Here is a 22,563-nt window from a genome sequence, read left to right as displayed (position 1 = left end):
CATCACCAGCTACCATCCTATAGCTGTTTGAATCCAGTCTATTCAGTGAGATAAGATTCCATCTGAAATCAGATATATATCGGATCTTCTTCAATCTCCTCACTGCACCATCATATGTCTTCTAACTGACTGTTTTGATGTCCTTGATCGCACAGCTTGATCCATCTGGCAAGTGAACAATGCTCTCACTACTCTCCAGAAAGTCAAATAGCTCTTATTTGCAACATACATGATAGGTGCATGCAGAATCTAAAATTTACTGTTGGAAAGAAGTAGATACCATATCAGATATCACCAAGACATCATCCTCTGACTCACTACTGATCGTCGCTATAGTAGTCCTCGTCTGATCTTTTTGTTGTGGATAATTTCTGACTAGATGTCCCAACTCGTCGCACTAGTAACATCTGATCTTGCTCAAGTCCCTCATCCTGGACTTAGACCACCCATCTCATGATCTCCTGCCGCTTCGTATGCTGTCACCTGCTCCTCCAAAAACTGTCAAAGTTGAGCTGCCGCCGCCTGAGCTTGAAGCTGGGTTCTCCCTCCTAAGAACCTCATTCTGAAGAATCATCACGGAGACCTCGTCCATCTTGATGGTACTCTTCTCCACTAGACGAGCAGGCACTAAGAACTCATACGAAGAAAAAAATGATGCTAGCAAGATCAACGCTCTGATCTTCTCCTCAACTTTCTTACCAATAATGAGGAGGTCAGTAAGGATCTTTTGAAAGTGGCTAAGGATCTTTCTTGCCCTGATCTGCTCCTGCACGCTCTATCCCTTAGTCATATGCAGTTGGTAGAACTACCTACAGAGGAAGAGAGTGTTAGTGAAAAATTTTTTCATGTACAACTCCTCGAGCTTCGATCACATCACTATCGGAGAAGTCTCGCCAAGTACATGGATCACCACATCATCCGTTAAGTACAAGCGGATCGTACTCACCACCTGCATCTAGAACTGCCTCCAATCTTGCACCTTCATAATAGTCGGCCTCTTCTCGCACAAGAGAGCATCAATCAATCCTTACTGGATGAACACGTCCTTCATCCTCACTTACCACAAGAAGAAATTGCTCTTTCCATCGAATCTGTTGAACTCCACCTTAATTGAACCTATCTTTTCTATCTTCAATCTTGATTACCACTGTCGCAACCTATGCTCTGGTACTATCTAGCTCTAATATCACTTATTGTGCAGGATTCGGTACCACTCGTTGCAGCAGGAAGAAAGAAAAAATAAAATAAGAATATAATCAAATACGTAGATCAGTCAAAAAGCTTGTCTTTACGGGGCATGCAAGCTTCACTATGAGAAAAAAAAATATATAAGAGGAGATCATACCCTTAACTCACGTATACCAATCTCTCTCTCAATAAGAAGCACTCTCTCACAAAAGCTCTCTCTGGGAGACCCCTTGAACTCCTGAACCGACTATTATCTAACAGTCTGCCCAAGGTATCCCTGTACCTCTGCTCTCTGCCGGTGCTCCTCATGCTGCTATTGTCGAACAGGATTCTCTATTGATTGTCGCTACCTTAGTTCCACTCTCTGTTTCATCTATAGGGCTGTTTATAGCCCCAAAACCTAGACTGTATCAAAATTAGACTCTAGATCGGACTCCAGAAGCGTCTGAACCATCCGATCCATGCCGCAAGCCTTTTCAGCCGCTTGATTGCACCCGATCAAGCTTTCCAGATCATCACCAGCTTCCTCAGCTGTTAGATCAAGATCGAGAATCATCCAAAACCATCGGATCATGTTGTCGAAATACAAAATTTTTTATGGACCACGAGAAACATCCCAAGAAACCACTTCGATCCATGTGGACTGCGCGAAACACCCCTGGAAATGAACGTCGGTCCACGCCTCATGCATGGACCGTGTGAAGGGCACTGGGCTGTGCCCGCACATCTGTTGGGCCTGCCCGTGTGCACTCACATGCTCTCGCTCTGCTGCTGGCCCACACCAACCTGTGGGCCCCTCCGATGGCCTGTGGATCATACCAACTACTTTCGAGCTTTTCTTGCACGTATTTCCTCCATTCGAACTTCATTTGGGCTATTCTTAAGCTCGTTGGATTCTGTTCGTCATCTTGGATCTTGTTCTTAGCTTATTATGAATTGAATTTTGAAGTATTTTCTTCAATATGCACCATTTGGGTCTCACCAGAATCGATGCTAGAGGAGGTGGAGGAGCTCGTTTGGTGCTTTTCGAAAGTGGCGGAGCTCCCGAAGGAGGTTAGGGTGGACACGAAGGGGTGGGCTGCCACAGCAGTGGTGGCAAGGAGTCTAGGGTGGAAAGTGGTAGTGGAGGCAGTGGTCCGGGAATTCCGATTGCATGCAGACCTTAAGGGGGAGGTGACGGGCTACTTTCTGGAGGAGGGGTACCTAATGTTTCGATTCACGGAGGTCGGGGAGAGGGATGCGGTGCTTGGCCGGCCTTGGGTGGTCGCTGGCCAGGCACTGGTGGTGGAGCCATGGTGGCTGCGATTCTACCCAATCGAGGTGCAATCTACTCCACCTTGGTTTGGGTCCGACTACTACGTCTCCCGATGGAGCTCTGGGAGGATGCGATGATTTGAAGCATTCTAAGCTTGGCCGGTGAGCTAACAGTGGTGGACGAATGCATGACGGAGCGAAGACGACTAGGGTTCCTATGCCGGACGCTCCATAAGTTTGACTTCCAAGATAAATGGGTGGACTGGATCATGGATTGTGTGGAGGCTTCGAGCTTTGCCATTCTGATCAATAGCATCCCGACAAATTTTTTTCACTCGACGGACGGCCTTCGTCAAAGATGCCTTCTTTCCCCTTATCTATTTATTTTATGCGTTGATTCTTTGTCTCGTGCTCTTCAAGCGATGGTTCAGGGGGCAGAGCTGGAACCCTACTGGCCTACCCCAGGGATTTAGTCGGTCTTGCACCTTTTCTTTGCAGATGATTATTTGCTCATTGGTCGGACTTCAATCCAAAATACGGGATACTTCATGACTATCGTGGAGATCTACTGCTGGACATCTGGTCAGCAAGTGAATTTGTAAAAGTCTACCATCACCTTCAGCCCCAAGATGAAGGTCCAAGTGAAGCAGAAGATCAGGGATAGACTAGAGATTTCTGAGCAGGCTGGGATCCTAACTTATCTGGGGGTCCCCATCACGGGATGAAGATTTTGGAGGGCTGATTGTAGGCCCATGGACGTATGGAGCAGCGGGTTTGTGATCATCTCGAGGGCTGGAAAGCCAACACCCTCTCCATGATGGAGAGGACTATCCTTGTGTGATCAATCCTGAGCTCCATCCTGATCTACCTTCTAGTAAACACTGTTATGCCTTATGCTTGTCTCCACGGCCTAGAGTAGTAGTTTTGAAATTTTTTATGGGGTTCAAGGTAGGACAGTCAGGGGCTCCATCTGCTCTCTTGGGAGGTGGTCTGTCAGTCTTTCATGATGGGAGTCTTGAGATTCAGTCCCTGTTGATTAGGAGGGAGATTGTGATTGTCAGATATGCTGTGAGATTCCTCACCCAGCCTGATTGCTTGTAGCATAGGGTGATGAGGGCTTGGTATGGGGTTTGGAGCCCCGGGTTTGAGATTCGGAGTGGTTGTGGCTGCTTCTTTATCTGGAAGGAGATCTATATCCATGCGCCTAAGGTGATGGCTCAGGTTAAATGGCAGATTAATGATGAAACTTCAGTTGATGTGAGCTGGGATGTGTGGATTTCCAATCTGCCTTTATCACGATGGCCGATCTATGTCGGCATGGAGGTGGATGACCATATGCGGATCTGTGACTTGATTATGGCTGATGGCAAGTGTTGGAGAACTCAGGATGTCATCCATCTTTTTGGAGGCTTGCTGGCAGACAGGATTCTTGCTATTCCACTTCTTATCTATCGAATCCATGACTTGAGGGTGTAGAGCCGATCTTGCTTTCCTAAGGTCCCTGCTAGGGATCTCACTACGATAAACAAGCCAGTTCTTGAGAGGAGGATCGAGGCTATTTGGATCTGGCGTGCGTCTGTCCACCCCAGGGTCAAATTTTTTCTCTGAAAGATTGTCTGGGATCGACTACCTACTCAGACACTTCTTATAAACAAAGGCATGGAGTTTCTTGCCACCTACCTAATCTACGGACTGGAAGATGAGTCGACTAAGCATGTCTTGCTCGATTTTCTGAGGGCATGTCTGATTTAGGGGATGGTGGGGGGCCAGACCTGGGAGGCTAATAGTGGCACATGGCTTTTATCCTTTCTGGATGCGGTCTGTCAGAGTATGATCAAAGGGTCATCCTGGGGTACTAGGATGGTTTACACCGTCTATCAAATCTGGCCATCTAGGAACGGCTTGATTTTTGAAGCCGAGATTGTGCCTGCACAGTGAGTGGTGGAGAGAGCTCGTTGCTTAGCTGAGGAGTACTGCCGCTTTGATACTGCCATCATGTTCTTTGACACCAGAGATTTCTGGGACTCCCTTGCTGCGCCTGCAGTAGCTCGAAAGACTGTTTTCATTTCCTGAGAACCCTCACCCTTAGGGTTTGTCAAGGTCAACTTTGATGGTAGCGTCAGGGATGGAAGAGATGGTGTGGGCTATGTTATTCAGGATCTGGATATCAGACTTTTGGCTACTAGAGGATCTCATATCTTTAACTCATCTATTTTAGGGGTGGAGCTCCACGTCGCTTGGACGGGCATCATCTGCGCGAGACGTAAGCTGTAAGCTTAGAGGATCTTCATTGAGAGTGACTCGGCACGGTCATCGACTGGATTCGGAATGAGACAAAGCATCTGAAAACATATCCACTGCTTCATGATATCTGGAGGTCCCATCATCACGCCACTGCATTGTCTGTCTGACATGTATTCTAGGAGGCAAACAGTGCTGCGAATTGGACTGCCTCTTCTGTTACTGAGCACACTGGAGATTGGATCTAATGTGAAGGTGATGACCACCCTCAGGCCTTGCATGATGTTTTGTATTCTAATTCTCTAGGCTGCACTCATATTAGAATGATAGCCTATTTGTATCAAAAAAAAAAACAGATGCCATCAAATATTATAATGACTTTGATATATTACTATCAAGAACTAACTAAAATATAGCTATAATTAAAAAAATAAATAAATATAGAAACCAACTCAAAGATCATATTCAGTTCTCTGCAACATCTATTTTTTCTTGATAACTGAAATATTCTTTTCACTTTTGGTATAATATTTGTTCAGTAATCTAAATAAATAAATCATAACAAACAAATAGTTTGATGGCGTTCAGCTTAATAGCATGTACAAGATAAATACAAAATACACTATCAATTGATAGAGATCAATAATCTAAGCATAAATATAATTTTTTAGAATCTCAGTCAAATTGAGCAAAACTGTATAACAAATAATAATGCTACAAGAGCATTCGGAATTCTAATCTCATTTTATTTGCTTTATAGTTTACAAATTTAGTAAACTCAGATCTGACCCAAAAAAATTGAATGGATCTAATTTTAAAACTTGACCCAACCTCATGAGTCCTTTAAAATGGATTGAATCGGATCTAAATGGATCAGGATGGGTCAGTCACTGGTCAACCCGACCCATTTATAGCCTTATCCGTGGTGGATCTCTACATCTTCATCCTTCCTTGCTGGCAACCCTTCATTCTCTCTTTCTTCTTTTCTTCTCACCACTTCTCATCTTTCTCCTCCTCCAAGCTTGTCCATTAGTCCTCTCTCTCCACCTCGCCCTTATTGATGACCCCTCCTTCCCTCTCACCTTTTTCCTACCCCTTCTCCTCCTCCTCTTGCTTCTCCAATCACATCTATAAAGCCTTTAATGCCACTCTCTCCCTTCATGCCAACCTCAGTGACCCTATCCTCCCCCTCCATAGTGGCTCTTACAATCTCTATCTATTTCTCATCGATGATCTCTCCTATATAAGTAAAGACATTTTTATCCACTGAAATAGAAAACCGACACCATTTATTGGTAAGTAAACTGTAGCATTAGTTTGATATTTTTTAAAATCGAAGGGGTATAAATGAAATTAGACTAAAGTTGAGGGGATGTTTCTATAATTTATCATTATATGTTACTTATGTAGATAGTTTTCCTGTGAAAAATTTTGCTTAGCAAGAACTACAATTAACAGAAATTCTCAATAATAGCTCGTATTAACATCCTAATTACTCTTGTACGTAAGCCTTCGTCGCACTTAAAAATTATATTTTAACTTCTTATGTTAACTACTTTAATTTTGTCACTAACTCCATAATTATTGTAGATAAAATCCACTCAACTTTTTTCACCGATGGGTCTATCCAAATCTATTTTCAATATATACCCACCAAAATGTTATGGAAAAGTTGTATAAGTAATTTTGTACCAAAGGAGTTCTATAAATTATTTTAATTTTGCACTTATAACCACAAGCACATTAACATAATTTAACATCGATCCTTACATGAGTGGGAGTGGTGCAAATTTGTCTTTAAGAATAATCATAATGATAACTAATTAAGACTTAACCAGAAAGGTGATGACATCACTCAAATGGCTTCAACATCAAAAAAATGAAAAAAGTTTCTTAAGTGTGAATTATCTTTTTTCAATTAATGAAAAATAGGTGAAGTACTTAAGTTGCATGTTTATAATATCCTCAATAATTTATGAAGAGTTAATTTGGACACTAAGGTACTCTATCCTTGGAAAAATAATGAGAGGTGGGATTGTTGCATTCCATCAGATGAGTTTATTAACCTTTATAGATGAAATGAAAGAGGAGATGAATGTGTAAGAAAATTAGCCGATTATATGTGATCCCAAGTTTTATCCGGACAAGAAATCCACCTTTTTCAGTGGTTTCTAATCACAAAAACATTAAAATTGATGTTATCAACCATCTAACTTCTCTTTTATTCGTCTGTGTAAGGCAACAACAATTGGCCACTATAATCTTGCAAGCTATCATAAGTTTTTTATGGCATTAAGACATTCAAGCAAGTGTATCCTTTTGTGTTGTATCAATGGATATCCTTCTTAAAAGAATCTCATGTGACCAATGATAGTACTATTATCTTACTCATATCTACATCTTATATGACCACCGTACCTAAAGAAAATCAGATGGAATAAGAAGGAAAGGATATATGAAGAGTCTATGAATGAGTAATTTTCCAAGAACATGGGTTAATTCCATGCTTAAGAAATAATATCCCAACCTTCTCTTCTCCCTTTAGTTAAATAAATGATCGAAAGTACTATTTTTGCATAACACAGACTATCATGATCAATTCCATTGCCAAGCATTAGTTTTACCTCTTAGCATCTTTTATGGTTGTTTAGTCATTCTCATCAAATGACTAGAGAAGAGAAAAATGTGGACTCTATTCATCTTTATTTTATCTCCGTGATTATATCTTAGCAACTCCCTAATCAATCTCTACTTTAGCTCTAAATCCACGGTATTCCCATCCCCCAGCATATGCACGTCCTTTCTGGTTTTAATCTCTCCTCCCCAAAGAAAAGGAAGAAAAAAAAAGAAAAAATACATCAATACCAAAGAATGAAATTTTAATAGTCAAATTACATAAATTATAGTATTATAAAAATGAAATCATTTTTTAAGTAAAAAAATCAAAATGACTAATACCAGCATCCTGCTTCCTCTAACCTGCATCGCATGCAGGCTCCCGTCTTAAGCTAAATGAGAAGGAAAAGCCACCCTCCTACTTTGAAGGCAATTAATTTCTAAAATGAATTAACAATAACTAACTGGCTATTCTATTGTTCTGTTAAATTAATAATCAGGCGAACACAATAAACTGCTTAAAGTTGCACAGATCTTAGTGGTTAGTAACATTGGACATCACTTTAAATTCATCTCCAACACTTGCTTCATGGAAGCAAGCACACAGAAACGGACTTCACTGGTCTCTAAAATAATCTATGTGGGTACTTTGAGATCCAAACAAACAATCTATAATTCTAGCAAACCCTACTAAGCATAATTTTAGCACATAATCACATGCTAGTAGAAGATAAGACATGTGCAGGTGACCTTTAGTATCAAAAATTAAGAATGTGCATCATGGCAGGCGCACTTCCATGTGCATGGATGTGTGTGCACATGCATGCCCCCTCCACATACAATGCGAGCGAGGACCAAATAGATTACTAGATCAACGACTATTTTGGAGCTCAGCATTTTAGTATTATCACAGTTCCGATACCATAGATTACATCAGAAGAATCAAGAATTCTTTATAAAGCAGTGTTATATTTAAGTTTTTCTAAGTTGTTTGTGAGTTGGCCTGGACCATCACAAAGGGGAGAAATAGTGAGAACCTACAAGCTTTTATGAATATAATATAACAATATTATACTGAGAACAATGTGTGTGTGTGTGTGTATATAGTTACTGATTGTTATTATTCTTACAAAAATCCTTTTTTTTTTTTTTAATTGAGGAGAGGAAAACGACAGTGTGAACTACTGACTCGTGTTATTCTTTAAAAACTTAAAAAAGTATTTGGAAATAAAAAAATCCAGAAAGAGAGAGAGAGAGATGGCTAATGGTTTTCCAGGTGGATTCACGAAACAAGGGGCGGAGACAACCAGTAGGATCCGTACATACAATCGTATATAAATACCCAATCTCCGATCAATAATTAAAGCTATTCCAATTCTATCAGACTAAGGTTGCGTCACACCGATAATCAAATAATTGAAAAAAAAAAAAAATGAGTCGGATGGGCACCATTGGTCTCCAAAGGATTTTTTTTTTTTTTTTTTTTGATAATTGTTAAAAGGCAAACATGAGCCGGATGGGCACCATGGATCTCCAAAGGATGTTTCTCTTTTCTTCTTTTTTTGTTTATCAAAAAGAGAGAGGAATTTTTCCCCTTAAAAAGCAAAGGCAACCTAGACATCGAGAACAGTGCCATTATGGACGCCAGTGCATCAGAAGTAATTAATGGTACTAGGTTGTTGCCCATGATAACGGCACGGTCTTGTAGATGATAAAAAAAGGATTGCGATATGGCCCTGATCAAAATAATGACGAGGCCACCCAGCGCCCCACCAGAAGAAAAGAATCACGCGTAGCTTGGTGAACCCAAACAATCCGTTAAGTGGGTGGCGACATGCCACACTGCGCTGCTTACCACCTGTACCATCCTGTCTCAGTACCAGCATCCGGCGCTGTTGGTATATATATATGGCACTGGGAGATGGCACCTAAAATCTTGAATTAGTGGCTTTGGTAGTTCTTTATATGTTTAGTGATTGGTATTGGATCGTACACTTATCTAATGATCTAATAGAGCACCAATCATAACCGAAGAAGAATGAATGGTGAATGTTGTTCTAGGCAATCCATCGATAAGCCTGGAAGGCATTTATATGCCAAAATTCATACTGATGTTAGAGGTTCTCACTGTATCTTTTGCATGAAAAAATAATCGATATTTTTTTGTGACGGTGATCATTGGATGGTGCTCTATATAGATCTCCATGCATTTCAAATTTTTTCACCGACATCAATTTCAAAGCAATGATTGTACGAGCCAATAGTGGATTCACACAAAAAGAAGATAAATTCTTCTTTCACGTGGAACATATAACCCCCACTGTACTCTTTCTACGTCTATTTCGTTATGAACAAAAACTAAGAAGAGATTAAATTATCAACTTATATATATGGACTAAATATGGATTAAATATTGGTGATATTCAAAATTGCATCAATATTTTTATTCAGCCAGCAAGCATGGGAGCAGATGAGCAATTGAGTATTCTGCGAGAAAGAATCATCTACATAGAAATCAGTTTAATTATGCACACATCCACCTTTCTTTTCCCAAAAAATGTGCCAGCACAGCCAAAGTTGAAAACATAAATTTGGACTTCTAATATCCACCAGGTCAAGGCAGCCAAGATATGTGTTTTTTGATGGTGGCCCTATATCAACCAAGCCTTCTAAGTCTATGAACAAATATTGCTCAGGGCTGTGCTTCCAAAAGTTCCCTTACCTAACCATGCTTCTGCATAGCAAAAGAATCTAGAAAAGAGATCTTTAATTTTATTTCCCACTCGTTAAACTCCATCGAATGGATTCACTTTCTGCACCTACTCAAACCATCCTTCATGTTTGTCACATCCATAATAATGAGCATAAACTTTACACAGGTCTCATGATGATTTGGTGAATTAACCATCAAATCAATTGAGTTTCTTTCGACCATTATATGATTGTGTCGATTGTGTGTATGCATCATGTGTAGGCCTTCCATATCATTTGTCCAATCTTATGGTTGAGATGATAGTTAAGCCAATGATGCTCATGGCATGTGCCTTACAAACAAATTAAGATCAATAAAAAAAAAATCCTCCTTGTTTGCTAACGAGCGCAAGATGACGACAATAGTACCAGTGATCAAATAGCTTGGTTGCCACACCCAACAGATGTATAGGTTATCTACTAGAAGCTTTGAAGTTCGAGAACTGGACCTAATTAATTCGATCGAATGGATCATCCTATCCTTTTATTTCAATAGATTCACGAATATACAGAGAAAGACATCAATCTTCTATAGAAAAATACAAGGAAGAAGCTAAGTGGATCTATAATAGATTGATTGATGATAAAGCAAAGAGCTTTTAAAATTGGTCTACCATAAGATCGAACATCATCATAATAGACAACAATGCAAAGAGCTACCAGGATTGGTTTATTATAAGATTGAACATTATCACAATGGACCACCATGTGGTTTTTCTATTTAATTAATTTTTTGGCATGGAAATTTGTGCCTCAGTGGAAAGTCATAAGTAACATGTCATGAGTTTTTTTTTTTTTTTTTTTTTTTTAAAAAATCTACATCAGATGAAGAGGCTCATGATTCAAACCTAGATCTCTTTTTTACTTTTTATGGATAGTATTGAGGTAAGGGAGACTTGAATGCTTTCCTTGTACTATCTTTTTTGATTAAACTTCCTTGTACTATATTTTGCATTTTATCTCAATTCAAGGTGCGTGATTAGACCTCACCACTGCATCACTACCTTTCTAGGTTTTCAAGTTATTGCTCACGTACCACAGATTCTCTCCTAAACATTATTTAGAGGAGTAATGTTAATCCCAAGCAACTTAGCCACATGTTATAAAGTTTGTTTATTTAGGGGTTCTTAGTTGTGAGAGAAGGTGCAAGCATGTAAATTAGACTTTGTCGCACATAGAGACTGTACTTTTGTTCCTTCAAAGATATATACTGGCTTCTCATGTGGACTGAAATCTTGCATTCTATTTGCTAATCACCCTGCACTACTGGATCTGCTATTTGGTATTTGATCAACAAACTTGTTGCTCTTCTGAGATACCCATAACCATACATGAATCTTGTTGTTTTTATTTAGAACTTCTGAGGAATGGCTAGTTTACAAATCACCAATACCATGCATATTATATAGTCCTGCAGGTGCTGTGCAGTCACCGAGTGGACTGTGGGTTTCAAGAGACCGCTATCCTGTAAATTGAATAATGGAGGCTTATCCAACTCGAGCTAGACGAGGATAACAAATTATCAAGGAGAGAAGAATTTGAATTTTCACTGAAGTGTTACATATCATTGAGGAAAAGTCCAACAGTATGTCTACTTGAAGATAGGATTCAACTTAATGCAATACATGTATTGAAACCCATTTGATCGGTTAGGTGTGGCATTATAATATACTTTGGTTATGGGTTCCACATATATCCATGGATAAAGTTACATGACTCCTGTTGGTGTGGCTGCTGATGGTGAGTCTCATAATGTTTGCCAACACATCAGCTGATAAAGCAACGTCCTATTTGAAGGAGATAATCATTAAGCTCCTCCATTATAGTTGGGCCATCTAGCTTCTAAGTTAACAGAAAGTAAGGACAATGACATCTTCTCACCCATTAAATTGAGAGCCGCATGCACAACTGAATTTCCCTGTAGGAAATTTCTTTTCTGTCTATAGAAATCAAAAATTGCGGCAAGATCTTCAAAGAGATTGCAAGTAAATTAAGGACAAGTTCAAAGTTTGAAGCATAGTTTGACAAATATTTGCTTGCATGTCAGTTCATGGCATTTGAGCAAGATTGCTAATTAACCAAGAGCTGGATGAATGACCAGTTGCAAACAATAACAAGTATATCTTTGGGAAAAGCAGGCCTATTACTTAATGTTCATGGCATTGTGAAGTGCCAGAATTGATTTTTTTTTTTTTTTAATTGTAATCCATAACAGATGTGTCAGATATGATGTCAAAGAATCAATTCTGCACTCTGTGCTTGTTCAGCTTCAAGTCAACATGGACAGTCTTTCCTACAATTAGTTTGTGTAGCAATGTCATTGGTGCTTTGCTATCCCAAGTCTCAAGTAATCATGCATTATCTTTTTCCAAAGAGCTTAATAAAATGACAAGTTGGTCCTTAGTCCTTTGAAGTTCAAGATCACAACAAAAATTGAGATGGTCGGTTGGTCTCATTTTGATAGAGGGGGGGAAAAAATCTGAATCCCATTGTAACACGATCATCCTGGCATTAGATATCAGAGATTCTTTTGGGCGAACGATTGTGAGGAGATAGGAATGGGTCAAAGTGTTTTGTTCTCTTTCTTTTTCTCTCTGCAGCGCTACACCAAGAAACAGCAAAGCACCGGGAATTACATTAATTGTCACTCTCCTGGCGCATTCCAATTAGAAATACGAAATGAAAGGCTCCAGAACCTAATTCCACGCACATTGATATCTTCACCTAAACTTCTTCAATAACCTTGCTACACAATTGAAGCAATATTGTACCCTAGCTTTCCTAGCATGATCGCCATTGTTGACTAACAACGATTTGTCACTATTTCACACCGCCAAGCGTCAATGTTCATTATTATTTTCTGTATCAATAGTTCTTAAGCATATCTATAGCAGTGAATTTTAGAGATGATAATGTATATATTGGTGCGTATGTATGTATATAGCTGTAAATTGTCGCTGCAACAATTATTGGTAATTACTAGGACACAGCCATAACATCAGAATCTTTTTTGAAAATTATTAATTTATATTAATATTTGTCCAAAGCAAACAGCGCCAACCAGTATCATTGGTACAGTCACAATATTGAGTTCCAGTAACCTGGATTATATTATTTGTCTTCTCAAAATAACATAATTTTTAATGAAAAGATATTCATTTGATTGACCATGAACTAGGATGGTTGGAAGATTTCCTTTCTTTTATTTTAAACTAATTGTTGAAAAATTGAATATTCTTCTATTCTATGATTTAATAAATTTATTATAGAAAAGAATTAGTTGTTTTTTGAGGGGAAAGAAGAAACAAATTTTTTTTTCTTTTTTTGCGTACAAGTTTTAATTTTCCTTTTGAGCAATACGGTTGTTGCTTATGAGGAAACAGGAAGCGTGTAACCGTCCATAGATGAGGGTTGAAATATCACAACCCACAGCGTTAGATCAATTTATATATACCCCTTCAAGGTTCCCCTCCTCTCTCCATCAGTCCCCCTCACCAGTCTCTTTCTTTCTCTCCGGCCACTCGGGTTCCTTACTCCGCCCATCCTTGGAGAACCACGGCTTTTTAGGTGGAACGTGTCAGATCTTGGGCAGGAAGTAGGGTTTCAGCCGGTTCTCGGCCAGAATCCTGCAGCCTTCTTCTCCTATGCCTTTGTTATCCTTCTCTTTTTCCGTTTTCTTCCTTTGTGATCCTACTTATTGTTACCAAAGCGTATGTCATCTTAGTCCTTCTTCCATCTAAGAGGTGAGGGAAGGAAATAATATCAGAGGATTTGGACCTCTTTTCATCTGTCGATTCCTTCGGTCTGAATGGGGTTTGGGTAGTCGCCGGTCTCATGATAGAACTGGGGAGGCGTTGGATTCCTCTAGTGGAACCCACCTATTGGCTCGTTATGACCCAAGACTTGTGTTCATTGGGGTGGGGAACTGTGCATGGAGTGGATCTCGTTGTTACTGTTGTTTGTTCTTTTGGATCCAAATCTAGAGATGTGTCTGGCCTTTTTTTTTTTCTTTTTTTTTTTTTGACTCCCGCTTCCAACTTACTTCAGATCCTTATTTTCAGTGGTACATGGATTTTAATTTTCCTTTTTTACTGTCGTTTTGGATCCACCAGTACTGCATGGGATACATCGGAACAGTCGGTGTTTGCGGGTGTAGCATCATCAAGATTCACATAGCCCTGGGCGATTGCAAGTTCGCGACACGATCCCAAATGAGAATCTTGATGATGCTGCATCAGCAATAAGCGACTATACTGGAATATGCTGCCCCTACGCTGCCATTTTTTATCCACTCCATTGAGGTTAGATTTCTCTATATCCATCTTCTTATATACTTGTTAATGTTTGAGAATAACCTTATTCATGGAATACTAATCCATTGAGGTTAGATCTCTCTCTCTCTCTCTTTCTCTCTTAAGGGAGGTTAGATTTCTCTATACTCGTCTTCTTATATATTTTTTGAGAGTCGTTCCTTATGGTTTTTCTCCTCTATCCTTCAAATATGTTTGAGAATAGCCTTATTCACCGAATAGTAATTATGAGTATTTGAAGCTTGGCATGCTCATGCTGTAAGCAAAGTAGATTGTTGATCCCATGAGCTCATACTTGTCATATACTTTTTGTTTTTGTGGTAGATATTCAAAGGACTTGCTCAACAATGATTTTATCATTTTGATTCGCAAGTGAATTAACCTGGATCGAAGTTATGTGCCTTGCCTATATATAATCTCATGCTGATGTTTCAATTTGTGTGTGTTTGTTTGGTTGAAAGGTTTTCATTCTTGAGGTCAATGGCTTGCTGTTTGTTCTTGTTCTGTGCCCTTTTGGATATTAGTTGCTGGGAGATCAAAGGGTATCATCAAGGGATTGTGATTCCAGCAAGGCCAGGCTCCCGTAAGCTTCCATTGAAGGTAATAATGCTCCATATCACCACAGGGAAGTTTCAACTTTTCTGAAAGCTTGAATTTTCGAAATATATGAAAAGAAACAAGATGACACACCGCTTATGCAACACTTCTTTTTTTTTGTTGGTAGTGTGCAATGCTAGCTAATAATAATAGCATTCAGCGCCAAGGAAATTTTAGTTCTTTTTGATGCATAATGATCCTCTTTCACGACGATTGAATTGATTAAATATTAATGGATTATTGGGCGCTTTGGCTTTGGTACGTACAAGATCCCAATGAATCAAAGGAAGACAATAAAAGGAGAATTTTTTCAAAAAAAGAACAAAGACAATAAAAGGAGCAATAGGTTCCTCTACTTTTTCCCACCATGCATTTCTTTTGGATAAAAAGAGGAGGGGTAAGCGACTGGGGCCTTTTTTTCCTTATTAAGAGAATGAGAACCTACATCACATTTCTTGTAGCCTTTTTTTTTTCTTTCCTCCTCCTCCTTATTTCTCTGTGTGTGCGCGCGCGCGCACCCCAACTTCCCCTCTCCCTCCCTCCCTCAATCTGTGGTGAATGTTTGAATTTTAGTGGCTAATCAAGATTTTATGCCCTTTCTTGCTTTGCTTGTTTTAATCGTAGATCAAAAATACTCCACTTTCTTGCTTGCTTTGCGGATCAAAGACACTAATTTCTTTCGATGAAGATTTCACAAGATAAATCGTTGATAATCATACTTCTGAGCATGCATTCTTCAATTGTTGAGCCTCCAGTAGTTAGGAGTTTATATGCTACCCACTGTATTTTCTTAAAAAAGAGTGCTCCCATCTTTTGCATCAAAAGAGTAAGTTTGTTCATCCATGGGCTTTTGAGTCTATCAATGAATGTAGTGACTAGTAAAAGATATTATGGCTTTTCTTGGATGAATTGTTTTGAGATCCCTTCAGAAACTTTTTTTGTAGCAATTCATAGCTAAAGAAAAGATTTTTCTCGAGAAAGGCATATCTAAGGAAAAGATTGCTGTAAGATTATGTCGCATGCAGATTTTTATTACCTGAAATGAGAGATAACATAATCTGAAACACAAGCTAGCCATGGAAAAGTTGAAAAGGCTTTCAAGAACTTAGTGTGATCAAACAACAACAAAGTACTTCTATCTGTAATATGTGTACCAATATAAACTATCTGCAAGTTTGGAATCCATTGGTTTAAGTTAAAGAATGCAATAGAATGTGACACAAATTAATGATGCTTCTACTATTGTTTGTGTGTGGATAATCACAGATAGGTTTCGAGTATATATCAATTGTTTCTGGTAACTCTTTTTTAGATGTACTATTTATCTACTGTGTTTTTTTTGTCTGAAATAGAGTCAGATAACGTCTGGGTAAGTTCTTTTCTTTTTGACAAATTTCGTAAATTTTAGCATTCTGAGAGAACTTATCAATGGAAGAAAGGACTACGAGAGATGGAAATGCCCTTGGATGGAAGGAACCAATTAAGTGTCGACAGCAAGGGCGGTTTAGCCATTAACACTCACCCACGACTCATGCAAGTGGACCTAGCACGAGGTACATTTTGCTAGTAATCGTATGTAAGGTCGACCGTGGCCTCAGGACATCTTGCAGAGAAGTGTCTGGAAAGTGAATTCCACCCTTCTCTCTCCCTATGTACCATTACTAGACTATATCCATTGAAAGAGTATATACTCTATGTATATATACTTCGCCCCTTCAGCATATTTTGTGGACAAATCGATCGGCCTCACCTTAAGGTACCATACCATGTATTTAGAAACAGCAGTTGCATGAGCATTGTTACTTGAGCACGCACGTATACAAATAACTGTTCTAAGTGTATCCTCTCTCTCTCTCTCTCTTTCTCTGAAATGGCACCAGACTGCATGCATGTAGTTTGGTCTTCATATATGTTGACAGGTACCAACCTTTTTTCCATTGCCAATGCGTGAACTGAAGAATCTCAGAGATAATTTTAGCACTTCATAAAATTACACTTGGTTCTGCAAAGTGATATCCACATTTAAGGCACTGCAAGTAGCTTTAAGATCCGGTCCTTTTGATGCAAATTGACATTTGCTGTCACTGAAGCGTTTTACTTGTCAGTCATTAAAAGAAATCTTACCTGCCTGCAAGTCCACTCCCTTGTTATCTTTGATTTTCTTTCTACTGCACACTTTAAATTCTCAACTTGTTGGTCTTTATAGGTTCATAATATCGCCCTGGTGTTGCTGACATGTTTATGTGATGAGCTCTTCCTAGAATGTCTCCCTACTTATTGTGCGTGATGATTTGAAAGCATGTTTGATAGACATAACTTATATCTAGTGGATTTAATGCTTTTTCTTTTGTTTGGGTTGGGAGGCGATGGGGAGGAGAGGAGAAGGGGGAAAATTTGGGGATCACATAGCACCAATGTTAGCTGTTAGGACATTTCCTACAGACTTTCACAGCCATAAAAGAGACCTTAAAAGGATAACCAATTAGAAGGTTTTTTTTTTTTACCACTGTTCATGCCAGGCTGCTATTTATTTTACTAAACATTGGATTAGATTTGAAAGGGCCATGTTTCGATATATGTTTACATCTCTTCAAATTTGTTTCTTCATCACTCTGGCATGAAGTCAGGCCTTGAATCTTTCAACGGCATGACAGTTTGTACTTTGAAGGATGCCATTGCCATACTCTACTATGCAAATCTAAATCTCCAATTAGTTCATTTAATACTCATGATTATAAAGAAACACCCCGGCCGACTTTTGAGTCTCAGGACTCAGCTGAAATAATGGTCCTAATTGAGAACATGCAAAATATGATGATCTTTTACAGATCTCCAACCAATCCTGTGCCTCTTTTGCTTGAGGCCACCATCTTTAGTGCCTCTCCCTTGTTTTATTTCCTTGTGCTGTTTTGTTGTGCTAGTTAGTACAAAGCAGCTACATAGTTTAACTTGACTTTCGTTTACATGCCTTGCATGTGAAAGCGCAGGCCCTCGTGGGGGCTACTGGACTGCCAAACCATGTGATATTTTACTAGACACTCAATAAGAGAACCTAAGGCTGTGCATATGTTGCATGTAAAGGTCTGTGAAAGTTATATTCCACACCTTATAACTGTAATATCTTTTGTTTTCAAATCATTGCCAAGTAATCTTGTTTTATTTGATAAAAAAAGAGGAAAAACTGCACATTTAAGTTCATCCAGATTTTTGTGCAGAATTTTATTATTTTTTTTTTTTATGCAGGCTCTTATTAAAGTTTTGAATTATCTATATAAACTCATTTCTATGTTACTGAGATAATAACTTGTTTTGTGGAGAATACGAAATATTTTGTGTTCTCTTCCTTGTCCTCTTCTCTCCCCTCCTTTTTTTTTTTTTCCTTCTTTTCTCTCTCTCTCTCTCTTCTGCTATCGCATCAAAACTTTTAAAAAAAAATTGCTTTGTTGTTTTAGGTAGGCACATTGGCTTCTAGTGTCTATGCAACTTCATTGGACTCCACTGAAAAAGACTATTCATCTAGTGCTGCATATACTGCAATACCTTATGCAAATACATCAGCCTTGTTTCTGACAGCCTTTTAATCAGGTGTTTTCTTTACTTTCTTTCTTTTTTTTTTTTTTTTTTTTTTTTTCTTTTAACATCTTCCGATCATGTCTTTATGGTATGCCCCAAGCCATCTGCAGCCCTCCATCTGCCCATGTTCTCTCTCGCATTGCTTTGCCATTCCCCGTTCTTTCCTCCTTTCTCAGTCACATGCATGACACATTTATTTAATGAAGAAACTTATTAATACACAAGATTCAAGAACAATAGTGGTATTAACATGCAACTAAATGGGCAATTCAATCGGCTAATATACAAATATCAACAAATGCATTAAAAAAAAACAAATAGTAGTCTATGCATTTTTTTTATCGAATATTATTATTATTGTTAGGGCAGGAATGATATTTATCATATTATTTCAAATAAAATCAGGTAATTAAACCGGAAAATAGCGACCATCACTTCTAGTTAGGAGTGGCAATATTTGATCTGACCCACCAATCTGAGCCATATTCAACCTATTATAAACAGATTTGGATTTGGACTAAACAGTTTCAGATTGTAAACAGGTCAACCCGTTTAACCTATTTATTATTTAGATTGGATTTAGTTTTCATATATCTAATATGTTTGACCTATTTAACCCGTTTAAGTTTTGGATTAGGCCAATTTATCTAGTGTATGGGCCATTCAAATAAATTGAGCCAGTGGGCAACTAGGCTCAGTGCTTATTCCCATTCCAAATTTCAATTTCACCCCGCACCCAACCCCTTCCCTCTCCTCTCCGTAATCCGCATCAAATGACTCAAATCCAACATGACTACTGGCTAGGGTTTTCTTATCCCCTCCAAGGGATCATCGATGGAGGGCTCCATGTAGGGCACGGACATCAGGCCACGCGTGAAGAGGACACCGACAGTAGCGGCAGAGGAAGAGGAGGTGAAGGAGGTAGAGAACTGAACGGGGAGGTGGCGATGGAGGAAGGACCAGTCGAGAAGGGTGAGGGAGCGACGGAGATGACTGAGAAGGCGAAACCATCACTTGCAGACAAGGGAGGTGGGGCTATGGAGGGGGTTTGGGAAGGTATCGATGATGTGGAGGAGAAGCTTGTCAGATAGGAGGGCAGTGAGGTCAGGGTCGGTCGCCACCAGCAGCTAGCGCTGGGGGGAGAGATCTAGGGTTAGGGTTTTGGCAGCGGCGCCGGGGGGAAGAGGGATCTAGGCTTAGGATTTCGGCAGTGTTAAGAGTTAGGCAAGCTCGATCATTCGATAGCATTGGGGGCTCTATGGATGAATCTAGGATTCCAGTCAGGCCGCGGGCAGAGCTGGAGATGAGGGCTTTCGGTCAGGCAGAGTTGGAGGTGGTCAATAGTGCGATAGTCAGGCGGTGTTGGAGGCGGTCGATAGTCCAGCTATCAGATGGAGTTGGAGGTGGGCAGTTGGGTGGAGATGCGGTAGGGCAGAGCCCTTTCGGACAGCAGGTTTTTATTTTTCTTTTAAATGGGTCTAGATTGGATTTTATTTTTTTTAATAAATTATAAACGGATAGTAAACAAGTCAAGTAGGGTAATCTGTTTATTAAATAGGTTAGATTTAAATTTTAAAATCTGACCTGTTTAAATAAATAGGTTAAGTCTGGATTCAAAGTCTTTTGAGTCGATCCGTATCTGACCCAACCTATTATACCTAACCCGACTCGATTGCCACCCATACTTCTAGTGCCAACATAGGCATTATGGGTCCCGATCCTGCCATTAACTTTTCTGTGGCATCCAGGCAAGTCATGCCATTAGTGCCATAGGAATTTCACGGCCTAGTTCTCCCATCAGCATGTTCTTATCTTTTTTTCCTCCCCTGATTCCCCTTCTATCATTCCCATCACCGTCTAACGATGCTAAGGAAAGAAAAGACTTTGTAGGAATAAAAGAAAATCTAATCAAATCTAAAAATACTATTTCTATAGTCCGTTATGTCGGTAACCTATGTAATAGCTAGAAAACTAGATTTTTTAGGTAAACTAGAAAAAATTATCCACTTGACTTTAAATTTAAAAATAGCTATCTATTTGAGTTTTAAGTAAAAGTAGCTACTTATTTAAAATATAACTTAAAAATAACTATCCAAATAGAGATGAAATGACTCAATTACCCTTATAGTTATAAAGCAATACTATACTATTATAAAATAATATTATAATATTATAAAATTATACTGCACTATTATAAAGCAACACTACCTTGTTGTAAAGTAATACTATAATAAATAAATACTATAATGTAATAATATTGTATCTTTATTGTAAAGAAATACTACACTAATATAATACAATAAAGCAATACTGTATTATTATAAAAGAATATTACACTAATATAATATAATATTATCTTATTGTAAAAGAATACTATACTAATATAATACAATAAAGTGATAATGTATTATTGTAAAGAAATACTATACTATGATAATATAATACTACAGTATTTTAAAAGATATAAGGGTATAATTAAGGATCGTTTCAGTCAAAATGAGTAGTTACTTTTAACTTATGTTTCAAACGGATATCTACTTTTGCTTGAAACTCAAGTGGATAGCTATTTTTAAGTTGAAAGTATAGCTGAGGATTTATGTCTTGTTCTCTAATTTTTTTCCTAAGTTTTTTAATTTTTTAAGATCTTTTGCAACAAAGCAAATCCATCCTAAGTCTACTTGTTATATTATTATATATATTATAGAGAAAAATTAATGGTTGTTCTAAAAGTATTATTTTGAATTCAAATAGCCTATTCTAAATTATGCACTTTGGATTCGGGAACCAATCTCAACCGATGTGACATAACTGACCACGAATCCACCACAAACTTCTTACCTCAACCAATCAGTTTCCACTATATTGCTACTCTGGAAGCACATAAAGATGCACAAATCTCCTATCATTTAGTTACAACTGGTTCACAATGGTGGAACAACATCTATATCCATGAGATACGCAGAAGAATCATCTCTCGATATCTTCCAGACATGCACACAATTACTTGCAATGGCCATCCTCACATCACACAGTTCCATCAGGATGGACTCTGACCCTCGCCTATATAAATCACTCCATGGGGATCCTCAAAGTAAATCCAAGTTGAGTCTAGTTGAACTAAATCTCTAGTAATTCTAGGCTGAGTAAAGTTTCTCTACGATGGAACTCCTCCGAATTCTCTTAGCTCTATCTTTCTTACTCACTTTCTCTATCACTCTCTTTACCTTCCACCCAGAACCTCCCCTATTTTTCTGACAGTAATCTGACTAAGGCATCAAAGGATCTTCCATTGAAAAATCTTCAACTTGGGGACTTCTCTTATCTTTTTGGTGTTTAAGGATTGATTTGTTTGAGTGAAGATCCAGCTGCCATCATTTGCTTCGAGATCTCTAGCTAGCTTCCTAGGTTCCTAAGCCACCTCGTCGAATTCTCCGGCACATCAGACAGCTCAATAGCCTAGTTAAATCGATCCTCAGTTGCAATACTAAATATAAATAATAGTTTTTAACCCATATTCTTCACCTTATTCTTTTTTTTTTCTTCATTTATCTGACCTCCAAAAAGATGGTATATTCTGTTTTTTTTTTTTTTTTTTTCCAAATGAAAAGGTAATTTGCGAGAAATTGTTATAATGAAGTAGCACTGCTATTAAAATTTGAAACCTTCCATCCCATTCTTTTTCATGACACTCAAAAAGATAACAGACATTTATAATGGTTTCCATCTTAGAGGCTAAAGAAAGTTATCGTACCAGTCGAGTCTAACTATCGGCACTATCGCAGATAGTGGATAGTCTAGATTATATCCAATAAGATAGAATATTGTCTTAACTTTAAATGCTAGCATTATTCTTTGATTGGTTAGATAAACTTCCAAACATGTGTTCCTAAACGGATATTATCACTACACTGTTAAAGGGTTCGGTGACTCATAGTCTTAGCAAGGCCCAGATGGAAGACCGGAAGGAAGGCAAAAAAAAAAAAAAAGGGAGAAAATTGAAACTTCACAAAGTCTTTTTTTTTTTTGATGGATC

General features: G+C 38.5%; 1 pseudogene; it reads left to right on the top strand.

Annotated features, from left to right (window-relative positions):
• The first annotated feature begins 14,613 nt into the window (after positions 1-14,613).
• On the top strand, positions 14,614-16,798 carry LOC140852793 (uncharacterized; annotated as a pseudogene).
• The last annotated feature ends 5,765 nt before the right edge of the window (positions 16,799-22,563 follow it).

Source organism: Elaeis guineensis, chromosome 12, assembly GCF_000442705.2.
Source record: "Elaeis guineensis isolate ETL-2024a chromosome 12, EG11, whole genome shotgun sequence".
NCBI lineage: Eukaryota > Viridiplantae > Streptophyta > Magnoliopsida > Arecales > Arecaceae > Elaeis > Elaeis guineensis.
This window is presented reverse-complemented; position numbering and strand designations above follow the sequence as displayed.